The sequence below is a fragment of the Lissotriton helveticus genome, chromosome 5_1, assembly GCF_964261635.1.
Source record: "Lissotriton helveticus chromosome 5_1, aLisHel1.1, whole genome shotgun sequence".
NCBI lineage: Eukaryota > Metazoa > Chordata > Amphibia > Caudata > Salamandridae > Lissotriton > Lissotriton helveticus.
The window spans coordinates 1,648,908,738-1,648,928,558 of NC_136065.1; the positions used below are offsets into that span (position 1 = coordinate 1,648,908,738).

Genomic DNA, 19,821 nt, shown 5'->3' on the forward strand with positions numbered 1-19,821 from the left:
CTGATAAGAAAGCAGCTCTTACTCCTAAAGTTTCAGCCATCTCAAGTGTATGACTGTTGACATATGTCTGCCCCACAGAGACAGATCACATCTAATAAGTGAGTTCTCTATCTGTCACTGATTGTGGACATACTAACTAGAGCTATCAGTATGGTCATAAATGTGAATACTCTTATGTTCTCAAATCAAAATGGAGTTTTTCCTACTTCCAAGAAAAGTGTCTTAAGCATGCTCTTCAATTTGTGCACGCATGTAGACATTCAAATGCAACTGCATTTCCATACAGAGTCTCAAAATCATAGATATCTTCATACCGCAGTAAGAATACATGAAGCGATTTACATACTGCAGGCAGGCTGGCCTTGTAGCTCAGTGGCAGAGCACGGGTCTTGTAAACCAGGGGTCATGAGTTCAAGCCTCATCAGGGCCTTTTTATATGTGAGTTTCTGTATGTTGTTTCCAAGTCATTCTTTCTAGGAGTCACACCTTGTCTTAAGTTTGCTTATTGACAAGCTTCCCTTTCCTGCTTTCATCGTATCAAGAAGACTTCATGAAAACCATTGACCCATAAACTATCGCCTCACCCCTTCCGATCGCCTGACGAACGCCTGACAAACGCCATTCTCACCCCGCCGGGCAAGCCCTGCCGGGCAAAGCCAAATAAGCCATGCATATTTGAAGTTCCTTTGAAAGTCAGAGCGAGGACTATGACCTCTGTTCCGACTGAGTCTGCATCCACAGAAAGGATGAAATAAGGATCTAGAAATTTCACCAAGGAGATGTGAACTTCATCCCCCTTAAAATACTTTTCCTCCCAGATGCCCCGGCTCTTAGTCAAATGAGGTTAATCTTCAAAACCCCACCCCCACTAACCATAAATATCCGACTCTCCTGCTGTCCATTCAAATGATACAAGGTATCTTGTACATAGAGAGAATGTGAGAAAAAGCAGAATCGCTTCATAGATTTGGTGACCTTGGATGGGTGGGCTGGATAAAGAAGTGAACCTGATTTCGGGAAAAGGAGTATCGTGATGGGGATGAGGAAAAGAGAACATGGACCACATTCACAAGTTAGAGAAATAAATATATTAGGTTGAATGGTTTTAAAAAGGTAACTTTGAGCATGAATTGTTTTTTTAAACTGCAAAGAATAAAAAAAAATCAATGTGGGATTGGAGGCACAATCTGAGCAGAAAGCACCATAAGCTGCTATGGTGCAACTCTTATGTTGACTAGAAACATTAATATGATGACGCTCTTCTTTTGATATGTCTTTCATTTACATGTTATTGTTAGTAGCTGATACAGCACTGTTTGCAGCTCCTCAGTATATGGTTATCCCGTGACAACAATGTTTTCATCATATTTATTATTCTACAAATGTATTTTTAAATGCACTGATGTGGTGTTTGCATGCTATGCAAGACGGCACATCATGGAATGTTTATAAGGAGCATCGAATAGGATTGTGATATTTGCACCTGGAAGAGTCGGACACGCAGATCCTGAAAAGAAGTAAAAACTCTCTAGCAAGGGCCGTCTTCAGCCTGAGTTTAATCTTTACTTTTAGTGTAATGGTTTATGAAAAACCAGTATGCTGCGCCAGGTGAGGCTCGAACTCACAACCTCGGCATGCCTCAATGCAAGTACTGCTGTATAAGTACCGCACGCTAACCGATAGCGCCACTGGAGCTCACTGTTCTCATATCTCCCCAGTTGAGCCATCTAGAGCTGACCAAGGAGATACTGGCACTGCTCCCTTATTCACTGTGCAAGATCGACTCACATGCTAGCATGTTATCATGACTATTAAAAACTACAGTCCTAATGGAACAGATTTGATAATTCTGCTATATCATGTGCTCTGTCTATTGAACACCACATATATTTGCCAGTTCTGACACAGTCTAGGAGAAACTTATGATTATTTGTAATTAGCACATCGTAAGAATTTCCTAAAAAATGAAACATAGTCACCTAAGGCTGACGAGGTGGCCGAGTGGTTAAGGCGATGGACTGCTAATCCATTGTGCTCTGCACGCGTGGGTTCGAATCCCACCTTCGTCGGAACGCCATCAGACACTCTTTTGAAGGTGGGCATGTCTCGTAGTACAATTACACTCTCTTTCAAGACACAGCCATAATCCACTAGAAGGGCCCAACTGACTATTCCATTTTGGCAATTATGTCAAATTAAGGGGTTTTGTGCTTAATTGAAATTAGATCTTTCATGAAGTGTCCAGAGGATTGCCTTTCCCTCACTCCTGGCCTTCTAACTAACCCTGGTCGTAGTGGGCGTAGTGGGGCTCCGCGGAGCTACGCGGAGTGGGCGAGAAGCTACGCCCACTCCCGCACTCCGCGTAGCCCCACTACGCACCTCCCTCACGCTCTCCCCTACATACATTATTTAAGCAACTACCCTTAATAAAACAATTTTAAAGCACTTACCGTGTCCGGGGCTCGTCCGGGGCTCCCTCTTGGAATAGCGTCGTCCTGGATACCAATGCGCATGCGCGGGCGGCCGCGCATGCGCATTTCTCCCGAGAAATGCGCATGCACGGGAGGCCGCGCATGCGCATTGGTATCCAGGAAGGGACGCTATTCCAAGAGGGAGCCCCGGAAGAGCCCCGGACATGGTAAGTGCTTTAAAAATTGTTTTATTAAGGTTAGTTGCTTAAATAATGTATGTAGGGGAGGGCGGGAGGGAGGCGGGTGGCGGCCGAATCGGCTACGCTCACGGAGTGGGCGTAGTGTTGCCGGCTACGCTGTCTACGCAAAATGCGTAGAAGGCAACACTACGCCTACTCCGTGGGCGTAGCCGATTCGGACGCCCAGGGTTACTTCTAACCAGTTTGGATAGATAGACTGATAAGAAAGCAGCTCTTACTCCTAAAGTTTCAGCCATCTCAAGTGTATGACTGTTGACATATGTCTGCCCCACAGAGACAGATCACATCTAATAAGTGAGTTCTCTATCTGTCACTGATTGTGGACATACTAACTAGAGCTATCAGTATGGTCATAAATGTGAATACTCTTATGTTCTCAAATCAAAATGGAGTTTTTCCTACTTCCAAGAAAAGTGTCTTAAGCATGCTCTTCAATTTGTGCACGCATGTAGACATTCAAATGCAACTGCATTTCCATACAGAGTCTCAAAATCATAGATATCTTCATACCGCAGTAAGAATACATGAAGCGATTTACATACTGCAGCCAGGCTGGCCTTGTAGCTCAGTGGCAGAGCACGGGTCTTGTAAACCAGGGGTCATGAGTTCAAGCCTCATCAGGGCCTTTTTATATGTGAGTTTCTGTATGTTGTTTCCAAGTCATTCTTTCTAGGAGTCACACCTTGTCTTAAGTTTGCTTATTGACAAGCTTCCCTTTCCTGCTTTCATCGTATCAAGAAGACTTCATGAAAACCATTGACCCATAAACTATCGCCTCACCCCTTCGGATCGCCTGACGAACGCCTGACAAACGCCATTCTCACCCCGCCGGGCAAGCCCTGCCGGGCAAAGCCAAATAAGCCATGCATATTTGAAGTTCCTTTGAAAGTCAGAGCGAGGACTATGACCTCTGTTCCGACTGAGTCTGCATCCACAGAAAGGATGAAATAAGGATCTAGAAATTTCACCAAGGAGATGTGAACTTCATCCCCCTTAAAATACTTTTCCTCCCAGATGCCCCGGCTCTTAGTCAAATGAGGTTAATCTTCAAAACCCCACCCCCACTAACCATAAATATCCGACTCTCCTGCTGTCCATTCAAATGATACAAGGTATCTTGTACATAGAGAGAATGTGAGAAAAAGCAGAATCGCTTCATAGATTTGGTGACCTTGGATGGGTGGGCTGGATAAAGAAGTGAACCTGATTTCGGGAAAAGGAGTATCGTGATGGGGATGAGGAAAAGAGAACATGGACCACATTCACAAGTTAGAGAAATAAATATATTAGGTTGAATGGTTTTAAAAAGGTAACTTTGAGCATGAATTGTTTTTTTAAACTGCAAAGAATAAAAAAAATCAATGTGGGATTGGAGGCACAATCTGAGCAGAAAGCACCATAAGCTGCTATGGTGCAACTCTTATGTTGACTAGAAACATTAATATGATGACGCTCTTCTTTTGATATGTCTTTCATTTACATGTTATTGTTAGTAGCTGATACAGCACTGTTTGCAGCTCCTCAGTATATGGTTATCCCGTGACAACAATGTTTTCATCATATTTATTATTCTACAAATGTATTTTTAAATGCACTGATGTGGTGTTTGCATGCTATGCAAGACGGCACATCATGGAATGTTTATAAGGAGCATCGAATAGGATTGTGATATTTGCACCTGGAAGAGTCGGACACGCAGATCCTGAAAAGAAGTAAAAACTCTCTAGCAAGGGCCGTCTTTAGCCTGAGTTTAATCTTTACTTTTAGTGAAATGGTTTATGAAAAACCAGTATGCTGCGCCAGGTGAGGCTCGAACTCACAACCTCGGCATGCCTCAATGCAAGTACTGCTGTATAAGTACCGCACGCTAACCGATAGCGCCACTGGAGCTCACTGTTCTCATATCTCCCCAGTTGAGCCATCTAGAGCTGACCAAGGAGATACTGGCACTGCTCCCTTATTCACTGTGCAAGATCGACTCACATGCTAGCATGTTATCATGACTATTAAAAACTACAGTCCTAATGGAACAGATTTGATAATTCTGCTATATCATGTGCTCTGTCTATTGAACACCACATATATTTGCCAGTTCTGACACAGTCTAGGAGAAACTTATGATTATTTGTAATTAGCACATCGTAAGAATTTCCTAAAAAATGAAACATAGTCACCTAAGGCAGACGAGGTGGCCGAGTGGTTAAGGCGATGGACTGCTAATCCATTGTGCTCTGCACGCGTGGGTTCGAATCCCACCTTCGTCGGAACGCCATCAGACACTCTTTTGAAGGTGGGCATGTCTCGTAGTACAATTACACTCTCTTTCAAGACACAGCCATAATCCACTAGAAGGGCCCAACTGACTATTCCATTTTGGCAATTATGTCAAATTAAGGGGTTTTGTGCTTAATTGAAATTAGATCTTTCATGAAGTGTCCAGAGGATTGCCTTTCCCTCACTCCTGGCCTTCTAACTAACCCTGGTCGTAGTGGGCGTAGTGGGGCTCCGCGGAGCTACGCGGAGTGGGCGAGAAGCTACGCCCACTCCCGCACTCCGCGTAGCCCCACTACGCACCTCCCTCACGCTCTCCCCTACATACATTATTTAAGCAACTACCCTTAATAAAACAATTTTAAAGCACTTACCGTGTCCGGGGCTCGTCCGGGGCTCCCTCTTGGAATAGCGTCGTCCTGGATACCAATGCGCATGCGCGGGCGGCCGCGCATGCGCATTTCTCCCGAGAAATGCGCATGCGCGGGAGGCCGCGCATGCGCATTGGTATCCAGGAAGGGACGCTATTCCAAGAGGGAGCCCCGGAAGAGCCCCGGACATGGTAAGTGCTTTAAAAATTGTTTTATTAAGGTTAGTTGCTTAAATAATGTATGTAGGGGAGGGCGGGAGGGAGGCGGGTGGCGGCCGAATCGGCTACGCTCACGGAGTGGGCGTAGTGTTGCCGGCTACGCTGTCTACGCAAAATGCGTAGAAGGCAACACTACGCCTACTCCGTGGGCGTAGCCGATTCGGACGCCCAGGGTTACTTCTAACCAGTTTGGATAGATAGACTGATAAGAAAGCAGCTCTTACTCCTAAAGTTTCAGCCATCTCAAGTGTATGACTGTTGACATATGTCTGCCCCACAGAGACAGATCACATCTAATAAGTGAGTTCTCTATCTGTCACTGATTGTGGACATACTAACTAGAGCTATCAGTATGGTCATAAATGTGAATACTCTTATGTTCTCAAATCAAAATGGAGTTTTTCCTACTTCCAAGAAAAGTGTCTTAAGCATGCTCTTCAATTTGTGCACGCATGTAGACATTCAAATGCAACTGCATTTACATACAGAGTCTCAAAATCATAGATATCTTCATACCGCAGTAAGAATACATGAAGCGATTTACATACTGCAGGCAGGCTGGCCTTGTAGCTCAGTGGCAGAGCACGGGTCTTGTAAACCAGGGGTCATGAGTTCAAGCCTCATCAGGGCCTTTTTATATGTGAGTTTCTGTATGTTGTTTCCAAGTCATTCTTTCTAGGAGTCACACCTTGTCTTAAGTTTGCTTATTGACAAGCTTCCCTTTCCTGCTTTCATCGTATCAAGAAGACTTCATGAAAACCATTGACCCATAAACTATCGCCTCACCCCTTCCGAACGCCTGACAAACGCCATTCTCACCCCGCCGGGAAGCCCTGCCGGGCAAAGCCAAATAAGCCATGCATATTTGAAGTTCCTTTGAAAGTCAGAGCGAGGACTATGACCTCTGTTCCGACTGAGTCTGCATCCACAGAAATGATGAAATAAGGATCTAGAAATTTCACCAAGGAGATGTGAACTTCATCCCCCTTAAAATACTTTTCCTCCCAGATGCCCCGGCTCTTAGTCAAATGAGGTTAATCTTCAAAACCCCACCCCCACTAACCATAAATATCCGACTCTCCTGCTGTCCATTCAAATGATACAAGGTATCTTGTACATAGAGAGAATGTGAGAAAAAGCAGAATCGCTTCATAGATTTGGTGACCTTGGATGGGTGGGCTGGATAAAGAAGTGAACCTGATTTCGGGAAAAGGAGTATCGTGATGGGGATGAGGAAAAGAGAACATGGACCACATTCACAAGTTAGAGAAATAAATATATTAGGTTGAATGGTTTTAAAAAGGTAACTTTGAGCACGAATTGTTTTTTTAAACTGCAAAGAATAAAAAAAATCAATGTGGGATTGGAGGCACAATCTGAGCAGAAAGCACCATAAGCTGCTATGGTGCAACTCTTATGTTGACTAGAAACATTAATATGATGACGCTCTTCTTTTGATATGTCTTTCATTTACATGTTATTGTTAGTAGCTGATACAGCACTGTTTGCAGCTCCTCAGTATATGGTTATCCCGTGACAACAATGTTTTCATCATATTTATTATTCTACAAATGTATTTTTAAATGCACTGATGTGGTGTTTGCATGCTATGCAAGACGGCACATCATGGAATGTTTATAAGGAGCATCGAATAGGATTGTGATATTTGCACCTGGAAGAGTCGGACACGCAGATCCTGAAAAGAAGTATAAACTCTCTAGCAAGGGCCGTCTTTACCCTGAGTTTAATCTTTACTTTTAGTGAAATGGTTTATGAAAAACCAGTAAGCTGCGCCAGGTGAGGCTCGAACTCACAACCTCGGCATGCCTCAATGCAAGTACTGCTGTATAAGTACCGCACGCTAACCGATAGCGCCACTGGAGCTCACTGTTCTCATATCTCCCCAGTTGAGCCATCTAGAGCTGACCAAGGAGATACTGGCACTGCTCCCTTATTCACTGTGCAAGATCGACTCACATGCTAGCATGTTATCATGACTATTAAAAACTACAGTCCTAATGGAACAGATTTGATAATTCTGCTATATCATGTGCTCTGTCTATTGAACACCACATATATTTGCCAGTTCTGACACAGTCTAGGAGAAACTTATGATTATTTGTAATTAGCACATCGTAAGAATTTCCTAAAAAATGAAACATAGTCACCTAAGGCTGACGAGGTGGCCGAGTGGTTAAGGCGATGGACTGCTAATCCATTGTGCTCTGCACGCGTGGGTTCGAATCCCACCTTCGTCGGAACGCCATCAGACACTCTTTTGAAGGTGGGCATGTCTCGTAGTACAATTACACTCTCTTTCAAGACACAGCCATAATCCACTAGAAGGGCCCAACTGACTATTCCATTTTGGCAATTATGTCAAATTAAGGGGTTTTGTGCTTAATTGAAATTAGATCTTTCATGAAGTGTCCAGAGGATTGCCTTTCCCTCACTCCTGGCCTTCTAACTAACCCTGGTCGTAGTGGGCGTAGTGGGGCTCCGCGGAGCTACGCGGAGTGGGCGAGAAGCTACGCCCACTCCCGCACTCCGCGTAGCCCCACTACGCACCTCCCTCACGCTCTCCCCTACATACATTATTTAAGCAACTACCCTTAATAAAACAATTTTAAAGCACTTACCGTGTCCGGGGCTCGTCCGGGGCTCCCTCTTGGAATAGCGTCGTCCTGGATACCAATGCGCATGCGCGGGCGGCCGCGCATGCGCATTTCTCCCGAGAAATGCGCATGCACGGGAGGCCGCGCATGCGCATTGGTATCCAGGAAGGGACGCTATTCCAAGAGGGAGCCCCGGAAGAGCCCCGGACATGGTAAGTGCTTTAAAAATTGTTTTATTAAGGTTAGTTGCTTAAATAATGTATGTAGGGGAGGGCGGGAGGGAGGCGGGTGGCGGCCGAATCGGCTACGCTCACGGAGTGGGCGTAGTGTTGCCGGCTACGCTGTCTACGCAAAATGCGTAGAAGGCAACACTACGCCTACTCCGTGGGCGTAGCCGATTCGGACGCCCAGGGTTACTTCTAACCAGTTTGGATAGATAGACTGATAAGAAAGCAGCTCTTACTCCTAAAGTTTCAGCCATCTCAAGTGTATGACTGTTGACATATGTCTGCCCCACAGAGACAGATCACATCTAATAAGTGAGTTCTCTATCTGTCACTGATTGTGGACATACTAACTAGAGCTATCAGTATGGTCATAAATGTGAATACTCTTATGTTCTCAAATCAAAATGGAGTTTTTCCTACTTCCAAGAAAAGTGTCTTAAGCATGCTCTTCAATTTGTGCACGCATGTAGACATTCAAATGCAACTGCATTTCCATACAGAGTCTCAAAATCATAGATATCTTCATACCGCAGTAAGAATACATGAAGCGATTTACATACTGCAGCCAGGCTGGCCTTGTAGCTCAGTGGCAGAGCACGGGTCTTGTAAACCAGGGGTCATGAGTTCAAGCCTCATCAGGGCCTTTTTATATGTGAGTTTCTGTATGTTGTTTCCAAGTCATTCTTTCTAGGAGTCACACCTTGTCTTAAGTTTGCTTATTGACAAGCTTCCCTTTCCTGCTTTCATCGTATCAAGAAGACTTCATGAAAACCATTGACCCATAAACTATCGCCTCACCCCTTCGGATCGCCTGACGAACGCCTGACAAACGCCATTCTCACCCCGCCGGGCAAGCCCTGCCGGGCAAAGCCAAATAAGCCATGCATATTTGAAGTTCCTTTGAAAGTCAGAGCGAGGACTATGACCTCTGTTCCGACTGAGTCTGCATCCACAGAAAGGATGAAATAAGGATCTAGAAATTTCACCAAGGAGATGTGAACTTCATCCCCCTTAAAATACTTTTCCTCCCAGATGCCCCGGCTCTTAGTCAAATGAGGTTAATCTTCAAAACCCCACCCCCACTAACCATAAATATCCGACTCTCCTGCTGTCCATTCAAATGATACAAGGTATCTTGTACATAGAGAGAATGTGAGAAAAAGCAGAATCGCTTCATAGATTTGGTGACCTTGGATGGGTGGGCTGGATAAAGAAGTGAACCTGATTTCGGGAAAAGGAGTATCGTGATGGGGATGAGGAAAAGAGAACATGGACCACATTCACAAGTTAGAGAAATAAATATATTAGGTTGAATGGTTTTAAAAAGGTAACTTTGAGCATGAATTGTTTTTTTAAACTGCAAAGAATAAAAAAAATCAATGTGGGATTGGAGGCACAATCTGAGCAGAAAGCACCATAAGCTGCTATGGTGCAACTCTTATGTTGACTAGAAACATTAATATGATGACGCTCTTCTTTTGATATGTCTTTCATTTACATGTTATTGTTAGTAGCTGATACAGCACTGTTTGCAGCTCCTCAGTATATGGTTATCCCGTGACAACAATGTTTTCATCATATTTATTATTCTACAAATGTATTTTTAAATGCACTGATGTGGTGTTTGCATGCTATGCAAGACGGCACATCATGGAATGTTTATAAGGAGCATCGAATAGGATTGTGATATTTGCACCTGGAAGAGTCGGACACGCAGATCCTGAAAAGAAGTAAAAACTCTCTAGCAAGGGCCGTCTTTAGCCTGAGTTTAATCTTTACTTTTAGTGAAATGGTTTATGAAAAACCAGTATGCTGCGCCAGGTGAGGCTCGAACTCACAACCTCGGCATGCCTCAATGCAAGTACTGCTGTATAAGTACCGCACGCTAACCGATAGCGCCACTGGAGCTCACTGTTCTCATATCTCCCCAGTTGAGCCATCTAGAGCTGACCAAGGAGATACTGGCACTGCTCCCTTATTCACTGTGCAAGATCGACTCACATGCTAGCATGTTATCATGACTATTAAAAACTACAGTCCTAATGGAACAGATTTGATAATTCTGCTATATCATGTGCTCTGTCTATTGAACACCACATATATTTGCCAGTTCTGACACAGTCTAGGAGAAACTTATGATTATTTGTAATTAGCACATCGTAAGAATTTCCTAAAAAATGAAACATAGTCACCTAAGGCAGACGAGGTGGCCGAGTGGTTAAGGCGATGGACTGCTAATCCATTGTGCTCTGCACGCGTGGGTTCGAATCCCACCTTCGTCGGAACGCCATCAGACACTCTTTTGAAGGTGGGCATGTCTCGTAGTACAATTACACTCTCTTTCAAGACACAGCCATAATCCACTAGAAGGGCCCAACTGACTATTCCATTTTGGCAATTATGTCAAATTAAGGGGTTTTGTGCTTAATTGAAATTAGATCTTTCATGAAGTGTCCAGAGGATTGCCTTTCCCTCACTCCTGGCCTTCTAACTAACCCTGGTCGTAGTGGGCGTAGTGGGGCTCCGCGGAGCTACGCGGAGTGGGCGAGAAGCTACGCCCACTCCCGCACTCCGCGTAGCCCCACTACGCACCTCCCTCACGCTCTCCCCTACATACATTATTTAAGCAACTACCCTTAATAAAACAATTTTAAAGCACTTACCGTGTCCGGGGCTCGTCCGGGGCTCCCTCTTGGAATAGCGTCGTCCTGGATACCAATGCGCATGCGCGGGCGGCCGCGCATGCGCATTTCTCCCGAGAAATGCGCATGCGCGGGAGGCCGCGCATGCGCATTGGTATCCAGGAAGGGACGCTATTCCAAGAGGGAGCCCCGGAAGAGCCCCGGACATGGTAAGTGCTTTAAAAATTGTTTTATTAAGGTTAGTTGCTTAAATAATGTATGTAGGGGAGGGCGGGAGGGAGGCGGGTGGCGGCCGAATCGGCTACGCTCACGGAGTGGGCGTAGTGTTGCCGGCTACGCTGTCTACGCAAAATGCGTAGAAGGCAACACTACGCCTACTCCGTGGGCGTAGCCGATTCGGACGCCCAGGGTTACTTCTAACCAGTTTGGATAGATAGACTGATAAGAAAGCAGCTCTTACTCCTAAAGTTTCAGCCATCTCAAGTGTATGACTGTTGACATATGTCTGCCCCACAGAGACAGATCACATCTAATAAGTGAGTTCTCTATCTGTCACTGATTGTGGACATACTAACTAGAGCTATCAGTATGGTCATAAATGTGAATACTCTTATGTTCTCAAATCAAAATGGAGTTTTTCCTACTTCCAAGAAAAGTGTCTTAAGCATGCTCTTCAATTTGTGCACGCATGTAGACATTCAAATGCAACTGCATTTACATACAGAGTCTCAAAATCATAGATATCTTCATACCGCAGTAAGAATACATGAAGCGATTTACATACTGCAGGCAGGCTGGCCTTGTAGCTCAGTGGCAGAGCACGGGTCTTGTAAACCAGGGGTCATGAGTTCAAGCCTCATCAGGGCCTTTTTATATGTGAGTTTCTGTATGTTGTTTCCAAGTCATTCTTTCTAGGAGTCACACCTTGTCTTAAGTTTGCTTATTGACAAGCTTCCCTTTCCTGCTTTCATCGTATCAAGAAGACTTCATGAAAACCATTGACCCATAAACTATCGCCTCACCCCTTCCGAACGCCTGACAAACGCCATTCTCACCCCGCCGGGCAAGCCCTGCCGGGCAAAGCCAAATAAGCCATGCATATTTGAAGTTCCTTTGAAAGTCAGAGCGAGGACTATGACCTCTGTTCCGACTGAGTCTGCATCCACAGAAATGATGAAATAAGGATCTAGAAATTTCACCAAGGAGATGTGAACTTCATCCCCCTTAAAATACTTTTCCTCCCAGATGCCCCGGCTCTTAGTCAAATGAGGTTAATCTTCAAAACCCCACCCCCACTAACCATAAATATCCGACTCTCCTGCTGTCCATTCAAATGATACAAGGTATCTTGTACATAGAGAGAATGTGAGAAAAAGCAGAATCGCTTCATAGATTTGGTGACCTTGGATGGGTGGGCTGGATAAAGAAGTGAACCTGATTTCGGGAAAAGGAGTATCGTGATGGGGATGAGGAAAAGAGAACATGGACCACATTCACAAGTTAGAGAAATAAATATATTAGGTTGAATGGTTTTAAAAAGGTAACTTTGAGCACGAATTGTTTTTTTAAACTGCAAAGAATAAAAAAAATCAATGTGGGATTGGAGGCACAATCTGAGCAGAAAGCACCATAAGCTGCTATGGTGCAACTCTTATGTTGACTAGAAACATTAATATGATGACGCTCTTCTTTTGATATGTCTTTCATTTACATGTTATTGTTAGTAGCTGATACAGCACTGTTTGCAGCTCCTCAGTATATGGTTATCCCGTGACAACAATGTTTTCATCATATTTATTATTCTACAAATGTATTTTTAAATGCACTGATGTGGTGTTTGCATGCTATGCAAGACGGCACATCATGGAATGTTTATAAGGAGCATCGAATAGGATTGTGATATTTGCACCTGGAAGAGTCGGACACGCAGATCCTGAAAAGAAGTAAAAACTCTCTAGCAAGGGCCGTCTTTACCCTGAGTTTAATCTTTACTTTTAGTGAAATGGTTTATGAAAAACCAGTAAGCTGCGCCAGGTGAGGCTCGAACTCACAACCTCGGCATGCCTCAATGCAAGTACTGCTGTATAAGTACCGCGCGCTAACCGATAGCGCCACTGGAGCTCACTGTTCTCATATCTCCCCAGTTGAGCCATCTAGAGCTGACCAAGGAGATACTGGCACTGCTCCCTTATTCACTGTGCAAGATCGACTCACATGCTAGCATGTTATCATGACTATTAAAAACTACAGTCCTAATGGAACAGATTTGATAATTCTGCTATATCATGTGCTCTGTCTATTGAACACCACATATATTTGCCAGTTCTGACACAGTCTAGGAGAAACTTATGATTATTTGTAATTAGCACATCGTAAGAATTTCCTAAAAAATGAAACATAGTCACCTAAGGCAGACGAGGTGGCCGAGTGGTTAAGGCGATGGACTGCTAATCCATTGTGCTCTGCACGCGTGGGTTCGAATCCCACCTTCGTCGGAACGCCATCAGACACTCTTTTGAAGGTGGGCATGTCTCGTAGTACAATTACACTCTCTTTCAAGACACAGCCATAATCCACTAGAAGGGCCCAACTGACTATTCCATTTTGGCAATTATGTCAAATTAAGGGGTTTTGTGCTTAATTGAAATTAGATCTTTCATGAAGTGTCCAGAGGATTGCCTTTCCCTCACTCCTGGCCTTCTAACTAACCCTGGTCGTAGTGGGCGTAGTGGGGCTCCGCGGAGCTACGCGGAGTGGGCGAGAAGCTACGCCCACTCCCGCACTCCGCGTAGCCCCACTACGCACCTCCCTCCCGCTCTCCCCTACATACATTATTTAAGCAACTACCCTTAATAAAACAATTTTAAAGCACTTACCGTGTCCGGGGCTCGTCCGGGGCTCCCTCTTGGAATAGCGTCGTCCTGGATACCAATGCGCATGCGCGGGCGGCCGCGCATGCGCATTTCTCCCGAGAAATGCGCATGCGCGGGAGGCCGCGCATGCGCATTGGTATCCAGGAAGGGACGCTATTCCAAGAGGGAGCCCCGGAAGAGCCCCGGACATGGTAAGTGCTTTAAAAATTGTTTTATTAAGGTTAGTTGCTTAAATAATGTATGTAGGGGAGGGCGGGAGGGAGGCGGGTGGCGGCCGAATCGGCTACGCTCACGGAGTGGGCGTAGTGTTGCCGGCTACGCTGTCTACGCAAAATGCGTAGAAGGCAACACTACGCCTACTCCGTGGGCGTAGCCGATTCGGACGCCCAGGGTTACTTCTAACCAGTTTGGATAGATAGACTGATAAGAAAGCAGCTCTTACTCCTAAAGTTTCAGCCATCTCAAGTGTATGACTGTTGACATATGTCTGCCCCACAGAGACAGATCACATCTAATAAGTGAGTTCTCTATCTGTCACTGATTGTGGACATACTAACTAGAGCTATCAGTATGGTCATAAATGTGAATACTCTTATGTTCTCAAATCAAAATGGAGTTTTTCCTACTTCCAAGAAAAGTGTCTTAAGCATGCTCTTCAATTTGTGCACGCATGTAGACATTCAAATGCAACTGCATTTCCATACAGAGTCTCAAAATCATAGATATCTTCATACCGCAGTAAGAATACATGAAGCGATTTACATACTGCAGCCAGGCTGGCCTTGTAGCTCAGTGGCAGAGCACGGGTCTTGTAAACCAGGGGTCATGAGTTCAAGCCTCATCAGGGCCTTTTTATATGTGAGTTTCTGTATGTTGTTTCCAAGTCATTCTTTCTAGGAGTCACACCTTGTCTTAAGTTTGCTTATTGACAAGCTTCCCTTTCCTGCTTTCATCGTATCAAGAAGACTTCATGAAAACCATTGACCCATAAACTATCGCCTCACCCCTTCGGATCGCCTGACGAACGCCTGACAAACGCCATTCTCACCCCGCCGGGCAAGCCCTGCCGGGCAAAGCCAAATAAGCCATGCATATTTGAAGTTCCTTTGAAAGTCAGAGCGAGGACTATGACCTCTGTTCCGACTGAGTCTGCATCCACAGAAAGGATGAAATAAGGATCTAGAAATTTCACCAAGGAGATGTGAACTTCATCCCCCTTAAAATACTTTTCCTCCCAGATGCCCCGGCTCTTAGTCAAATGAGGTTAATCTTCAAAACCCCACCCCCACTAACCATAAATATCCGACTCTCCTGCTGTCCATTCAAATGATACAAGGTATCTTGTACATAGAGAGAATGTGAGAAAAAGCAGAATCGCTTCATAGATTTGGTGACCTTGGATGGGTGGGCTGGATAAAGAAGTGAACCTGATTTCGGGAAAAGGAGTATCGTGATGGGGATGAGGAAAAGAGAACATGGACCACATTCACAAGTTAGAGAAATAAATATATTAGGTTGAATGGTTTTAAAAAGGTAACTTTGAGCATGAATTGTTTTTTTAAACTGCAAAGAATAAAAAAAATCAATGTGGGATTGGAGGCACAATCTGAGCAGAAAGCACCATAAGCTGCTATGGTGCAACTCTTATGTTGACTAGAAACATTAATATGATGACGCTCTTCTTTTGATATGTCTTTCATTTACATGTTATTGTTAGTAGCTGATACAGCACTGTTTGCAGCTCCTCAGTATATGGTTATCCCGTGACAACAATGTTTTCATCATATTTATTATTCTACAAATGTATTTTTAAATGCACTGATGTGGTGTTTGCATGCTATGCAAGACGGCACATCATGGAATGTTTATAAGGAGCATCGAATAGGATTGTGATATTTGCACCTGGAAGAGTCGGACACGCAGATCCTGAAAAGAAGTAAAAACTCTCTAGCAAGGGCCGTCTTTACCCTGAGTTTAATCTTTACTTTTAGTGAAATGGTTTATGAAAAACCAGTAAGCTGCGCCAGGTGAGGCTCGAACTCACAACCTCGGCATGCCTCAATGCAAGTACTGCTGTATAAGTACCGTGCGCTAACCGATAGCGCCACTGGAGCTCACTGTTCTCATATCTCCCCAGTTGAGCCATCTAGAGCTGACCAAGGAGATACTGGCACTGCTCCCTTATTCACTGTGCAAGATCGACTCACATGCTAGCATGTTATCATGACTATTAAAAACTACAGTCCTAATGGAACAGATTTGATAATTCTGCTATATCATGTGCTCTGTCTATTGAACACCACATATATTTGCCAGTTCTGACACAGTCTAGGAGAAACTTATGATTATTTGTAATTAGCACATCGTAAGAATTTCCTAAAAAATGAAACATAGTCACCTAAGGCAGACGAGGTGGCCGAGTGGTTAAGGCGATGGACTGCTAATCCATTGTGCTCTGCACGCGTGGGTTCGAATCCCACCTTCGTCGGAACGCCATCAGACACTCTTTTGAAGGTGGGCATGTCTCGTAGTACAATTACACTCTCTTTCAAGACACAGCCATAATCCACTAGAAGGGCCCAACTGACTATTCCATTTTGGCAATTATGTCAAATTAAGGGGTTTTGTGCTTAATTGAAATTAGATCTTTCATGAAGTGTCCAGAGGATTGCCTTTCCCTCACTCCTGGCCTTCTAACTAACCCTGGTCGTAGTGGGCGTAGTGGGGCTCCGCGGAGCTACGCGGAGTGGGCGAGAAGCTACGCCCACTCCCGCACTCCGCGTAGCCCCACTACGCACCTCCCTCCCGCTCTCCCCTACATACATTATTTAAGCAACTACCCTTAATAAAACAATTTTAAAGCACTTACCGTGTCCGGGGCTCGTCCGGGGCTCCCTCTTGGAATAGCGTCGTCCTGGATACCAATGCGCATGCGCGGGCGGCCGCGCATGCGCATTTCTCCCGAGAAATGCGCATGCGCGGGAGGCCGCGCATGCGCATTGGTATCCAGGAAGGGACGCTATTCCAAGAGGGAGCCCCGGAAGAGCCCCGGACATGGTAAGTGCTTTAAAAATTGTTTTATTAAGGTTAGTTGCTTAAATAATGTATGTAGGGGAGGGCGGGAGGGAGGCGGGTGGCGGCCGAATCGGCTACGCTCACGGAGTGGGCGTAGTGTTGCCGGCTACGCTGTCTACGCAAAATGCGTAGAAGGCAACACTACGCCTACTCCGTGGGCGTAGCCGATTCGGACGCCCAGGGTTACTTCTAACCAGTTTGGATAGATAGACTGATAAGAAAGCAGCTCTTACTCCTAAAGTTTCAGCCATCTCAAGTGTATGACTGTTGACATATGTCTGCCCCACAGAGACAGATCACATCTAATAAGTGAGTTCTCTATCTGTCACTGATTGTGGACATACTAACTAGAGCTATCAGTATGGTCATAAATGTGAATACTCTTATGTTCTCAAATCAAAATGGAGTTTTTCCTACTTCCAAGAAAAGTGTCTTAAGCATGCTCTTCAATTTGTGCACGCATGTAGACATTCAAATGCAACTGCATTTCCATACAGAGTCTCAAAATCATAGATATCTTCATACCGCAGTAAGAATACATGAAGCGATTTACATACTGCAGGCAGGCTGGCCTTGTAGCTCAGTGGCAGAGCACGGGTCTTGTAAACCAGGGGTCATGAGTTCAAGCCTCATCAGGGCCTTTTTATATGTGAGTTTCTGTATGTTGTTTCCAAGTCATTCTTTCTAGGAGTCACACCTTGTCTTAAGTTTGCTTATTGACAAGCTTCCCTTTCCTGCTTTCATCGTATCAAGAAGACTTCATGAAAACCATTGACCCATAAACTATCGCCTCACCCCTTCCGATCGCCTGACGAACGCCTGACAAACGCCATTCTCACCCCGCCGGGCAAGCCCTGCCGGGCAAAGCCAAATAAGCCATGCATATTTGAAGTTCCTTTGAAAGTCAGAGCGAGGACTATGACCTCTGTTCCGACTGAGTCTGCATCCACAGAAAGGATGAAATAAGGATCTAGAAATTTCACCAAGGAGATGTGAACTTCATCCCCCTTAAAATACTTTTCCTCCCAGATGCCCCGGCTCTTAGTCAAATGAGGTTAATCTTCAAAACCCCACCCCCACTAACCATAAATATCCGACTCTCCTGCTGTCCATTCAAATGATACAAGGTATCTTGTACATAGAGAGAATGTGAGAAAAAGCAGAATCGCTTCATAGATTTGGTGACCTTGGATGGGTGGGCTGGATAAAGAAGTGAACCTGATTTCGGGAAAAGGAGTATCGTGATGGGGATGAGGAAAAGAGAACATGGACCACATTCACAAGTTAGAGAAATAAATATATTAGGTTGAATGGTTTTAAAAAGGTAACTTTGAGCATGAATTGTTTTTTTAAACTGCAAAGAATAAAAAAAATCAATGTGGGATTGGAGGCACAATCTGAGCAGAAAGCACCATAAGCTGCTATGGTGCAACTCTTATGTTGACTAGAAACATTAATATGATGACGCTCTTCTTTTGATATGTCTTTCATTTACATGTTATTGTTAGTAGCTGATACAGCACTGTTTGCAGCTCCTCAGTATATGGTTATCCCGTGACAACAATGTTTTCATCATATTTATTATTCTACAAATGTATTTTTAAATGCACTGATGTGGTGTTTGCATGCTATGCAAGACGGCACATCATGGAATGTTTATAAGGAGCATCGAATAGGATTGTGATATTTGCACCTGGAAGAGTCGGACACGCAGATCCTGAAAAGAAGTAAAAACTCTCTAGCAAGGGCCGTCTTTACCCTGAGTTTAATCTTTACTTTTAGTGAAATGGTTTATGAAAAACCAGTAAGCTGCGCCAGGTGAGGCTCGAACTCACAACCTCGGCATGCCTCAATGCAAGTACTGCTGTATAAGTATCGCACGCTAACCGATAGCGCCACTGGAGCTCACCGTTCTCATATCTCCCCAGTTGAGCCATCTAGAGCTGACCAAGGAGATACTGGCACTGCTCCCTTATTCACTGTGCAAGATCGACTCACATGCTAGCATGTTATCATGACTATTAAAAACTACAGTCCTAATGGAACAGATTTGATAATTCTGCTATATCATGTGCTCTGTCTATTGAACACCACATATATTTGCCAGTTCTGACACAGTCTAGGAGAAACTTATGATTATTTGTAATTAGCACATCGTAAGAATTTCCTAAAAAATGAAACATAGTCACCTAAGGCAGACGAGGTGGCCGAGTGGTTAAGGCGATGGACTGCTAATCCATTGTGCTCTGCACGCGTGGGTTTGAATCCCACCTTCGTCGGAACGCCATCAGACACTCTTTTGAAGGTGGGCATGTCTCGTAGTACAATTACACTCTCTTTCAAGACACAGCCATAATCCACTAGAAGGGCCCAACTGACTATTCCATTTTGGCAATTATGTCAAATTAAGGGGTTTTGTGCTTAATTGAAATTAGATCTTTCATGAAGTGTCCAGAGGATTGCCTTTCCCTCACTCCTGGCCTTCTAACTAACCCTGGTCGTAGTGGGCGTAGTGGGGCTCCGCGGAGCTACGCGGAGTGGGCGAGAAGCTACGCCCACTCCCGCACTCCGCGTAGCCCCACTACGCACCTCCCTCCCGCTCTCCCCTACATACATTATTTAAGCAACTACCCTTAATAAAACAATTTTAAAGCACTTACCGTGTCCGGGGCTCGTCCGGGGCTCCCTCTTGGAATAGCGTCGTCCTGGATACCAATGCGCATGCGCGGGCGGCCGCGCATGCGCATTTCTCCCGAGAAATGCGCTTGCGCGGGAGGCCGCGCATGCGCATTGGTATCCAGGAAGGGACGCTATTCCAAGAGGGAGCCCCGGAAGAGCCCCGGACATGGTAAGTGCTT

At 44.8% G+C, this 19,821-nt stretch overlaps 14 non-coding genes across 14 annotated transcripts; all 14 read left to right on the plus strand.

The window, feature by feature from the left end:
* Positions 1 to 358: 358 nt before the first annotated feature.
* On the plus strand, positions 359 to 430 carry TRNAT-UGU (transfer RNA threonine (anticodon UGU)). Its single transcript has one exon. It is a non-coding gene; the product is annotated as a tRNA-Thr (tRNA).
* Positions 431 to 1,987: 1,557 nt separating this feature from the next.
* Positions 1,988 to 2,069, plus strand: TRNAS-GCU (transfer RNA serine (anticodon GCU)). Its single transcript has one exon. It is a non-coding gene; the product is annotated as a tRNA-Ser (tRNA).
* A 1,156-nt stretch (positions 2,070 to 3,225) lies between these two features.
* TRNAT-UGU (transfer RNA threonine (anticodon UGU)) lies at positions 3,226 to 3,297 on the plus strand. Its single transcript has one exon. It is a non-coding gene; the product is annotated as a tRNA-Thr (tRNA).
* A 1,556-nt stretch (positions 3,298 to 4,853) lies between these two features.
* Positions 4,854 to 4,935, plus strand: TRNAS-GCU (transfer RNA serine (anticodon GCU)). Its single transcript has one exon. It is a non-coding gene; the product is annotated as a tRNA-Ser (tRNA).
* Positions 4,936 to 6,091: 1,156 nt separating this feature from the next.
* TRNAT-UGU (transfer RNA threonine (anticodon UGU)) lies at positions 6,092 to 6,163 on the plus strand. The gene has a single exon. It is a non-coding gene; the product is annotated as a tRNA-Thr (tRNA).
* A 1,544-nt stretch (positions 6,164 to 7,707) lies between these two features.
* TRNAS-GCU (transfer RNA serine (anticodon GCU)) lies at positions 7,708 to 7,789 on the plus strand. The gene has a single exon. It is a non-coding gene; the product is annotated as a tRNA-Ser (tRNA).
* A 1,156-nt stretch (positions 7,790 to 8,945) lies between these two features.
* On the plus strand, positions 8,946 to 9,017 carry TRNAT-UGU (transfer RNA threonine (anticodon UGU)). The gene has a single exon. It is a non-coding gene; the product is annotated as a tRNA-Thr (tRNA).
* A 1,556-nt stretch (positions 9,018 to 10,573) lies between these two features.
* Positions 10,574 to 10,655, plus strand: TRNAS-GCU (transfer RNA serine (anticodon GCU)). The gene has a single exon. It is a non-coding gene; the product is annotated as a tRNA-Ser (tRNA).
* A 1,156-nt stretch (positions 10,656 to 11,811) lies between these two features.
* On the plus strand, positions 11,812 to 11,883 carry TRNAT-UGU (transfer RNA threonine (anticodon UGU)). The gene has a single exon. It is a non-coding gene; the product is annotated as a tRNA-Thr (tRNA).
* Positions 11,884 to 13,428: 1,545 nt separating this feature from the next.
* On the plus strand, positions 13,429 to 13,510 carry TRNAS-GCU (transfer RNA serine (anticodon GCU)). Its single transcript has one exon. It is a non-coding gene; the product is annotated as a tRNA-Ser (tRNA).
* A 1,156-nt stretch (positions 13,511 to 14,666) lies between these two features.
* Positions 14,667 to 14,738, plus strand: TRNAT-UGU (transfer RNA threonine (anticodon UGU)). The gene has a single exon. It is a non-coding gene; the product is annotated as a tRNA-Thr (tRNA).
* Positions 14,739 to 16,294: 1,556 nt separating this feature from the next.
* On the plus strand, positions 16,295 to 16,376 carry TRNAS-GCU (transfer RNA serine (anticodon GCU)). Its single transcript has one exon. It is a non-coding gene; the product is annotated as a tRNA-Ser (tRNA).
* A 1,156-nt stretch (positions 16,377 to 17,532) lies between these two features.
* TRNAT-UGU (transfer RNA threonine (anticodon UGU)) lies at positions 17,533 to 17,604 on the plus strand. Its single transcript has one exon. It is a non-coding gene; the product is annotated as a tRNA-Thr (tRNA).
* Positions 17,605 to 19,160: 1,556 nt separating this feature from the next.
* Positions 19,161 to 19,242, plus strand: TRNAS-GCU (transfer RNA serine (anticodon GCU)). The gene has a single exon. It is a non-coding gene; the product is annotated as a tRNA-Ser (tRNA).
* The last annotated feature ends 579 nt before the right edge of the window (positions 19,243 to 19,821 follow it).